Source organism: Tupaia chinensis, unplaced genomic scaffold (assembly GCF_000334495.1).
Source record: "Tupaia chinensis unplaced genomic scaffold, TupChi_1.0 Scaffold000273_1, whole genome shotgun sequence".
NCBI classification, from domain to species: domain Eukaryota; kingdom Metazoa; phylum Chordata; class Mammalia; order Scandentia; family Tupaiidae; genus Tupaia; species Tupaia belangeri.
Genome location: NW_006159755.1, coordinates 2,510,134 through 2,512,030, shown reverse-complemented (window position 1 = coordinate 2,512,030; position 1,897 = coordinate 2,510,134).

Genomic DNA, 1,897 nt, shown 5'->3' with positions numbered 1-1,897 from the left:
CTCTTTCCCCCTCCCCACCCTGTTGTCCCACTGGCCTTCTCTTGATTCCTGGAAGAACCTAATCTCTTTCCCATCCCCTAACCCTGCGCCTCCTTTGTAAACAATCTTTTCGTCACAGCGTCTTCCCGTACATGCTTCTCTGTCTCAGATGCTCTTCTGTTAACTTCCAGTGGACGAGTCCCGTTGCAGAAGGGCTTTCTGGACCCCCGGGTCCTACTAGTGCTTCCAGTTCCCTGCTCTCTTCTGTCCCAGCACCAGCCTCTGCTGTGGTCACAGTACGCGGGACCGATTTGCCATGTGTCCATCTCCTCCTGCACAGAAGCTCCACTTGTAGGCAAGAGCTTGGCAGGTAGTAGGTTCTCGGCTCTTTGAATGACTACCTCCTCTTATTGCAGGCAAGAAAACTGAGGCTTAGAGAGGTTAAGACTCCAGCCCTGGACTGTTCATGCTGCATTCCAAGGGGAGCCACAGCCTGCTCTAGGCATATGAATGTGAGGGAAAATGTGCATATGAAATGCCCAGCCTGGCGTGGCTGTTGGTAAGCACTCAGCATTATTCCTTGACTGCATGTGACTGGAGACCCAAGGGAGGGTGGGACTGGCCCTTTTCCCATCTCCTGGATTCCAGTAACAGAGATGCCCTAGCAACGTGGGGGCTGCCCCCTTCCAGCCCGGCAACCCCAGGCTGTACTGAACAGGATCTGAGCTCACTGAACAATTCAAGCAGAGGCTCAATATAGGGTCTCCCCCAGCTCCCCCAAGGCAGCCCGAATACTGGGCCCAGCTAGTTGCACGGTGGTAAAACGCGATGCTCTGGGAGACAGACCCACATGGGAGGGTTGCCACCGACGGGCTGGACCTTCCTGAGTGTGCCCATGATCTGGGCTGGCTGAGAGGTGAACTGCAGCGTGGGGATCCTGCCAGAGCTGTTGTATCTCTGTTTTTTCTCCAGTCTGTTTCTCTCACTCATGCAATAAATAAATTTAAAAAAAATGCTACCCAATAAACCATCCTCAAAGTAAAAAACGGAGTTTCTTGGACAGGTGTGTCTGAAGGTAAGTCCTGAAGCCTCCTCTTTCCCAAACAGATTGCCACCCCTGGTGCCCTCTGCGAGTTGGGTCTGGTACCACGCTCACTAGCTGGTGTCCTGGCTCTGGTCAGCCTCACCCCATGCTGAGACCTATGAGTCAGAGATGGACTCCTGGGGTCCCCTAGTAGGTCCCTCTGTATGCCTTGGCCCCCTCCCCCCAAGAAACCACAGTCTTCCTTGCAGGTTAATGGACAGGCCTGGCTCCTCTCCAGCCTTGCTTGACCAAATTCTCGACCCCTCTCCAGCCTCTGCCAACTCCTACCCTGGGGCCCTGCTGTGCCCCTCCCCAGCCCCTGGGCTCTCAAGCAACACCCCCCTCCTCCGGCTGTTAGCCTGGGAAGGGGGCCAGGCCCTGAGCTCAGACCTTGGCGATTCCAGAGTGTCTGAGGCCCAGAGCCAGCCCCGCCAGCCTGGCCAGACAAGGGGAAAGGGGGAGGTGGCAGGGTGGGCACCAGGAAGCCATTTAGAGGGGACTGGCAGGGAAACTGGGTTTCTAGCTTTCTTCTTTGTGCTCTTCAGGACTTCGAGGGCTTTCTCATGGGACATCACTGAGTCCTGGCCAAAAGGTGTCCCCTCTTCTGCTCAGGGTAGTGGACCAGCACTAAGAAGTAATTTGGAGACTGCATGTCTCTCCCCCCACCCCACCACATACACACATACGCGAAGGAAGCCAGGAAAGAGCTGAGGGGTCTGGGTTCCAACCCCATCCTGCTACCACCGTCCGTATGATCCCGGGTAAGGTCCATCTTCCTCCCCTAGCCTCGGTTTCCCGCTTTCACAGGGCGGGGCGGGAAGGTCTACACAGGCT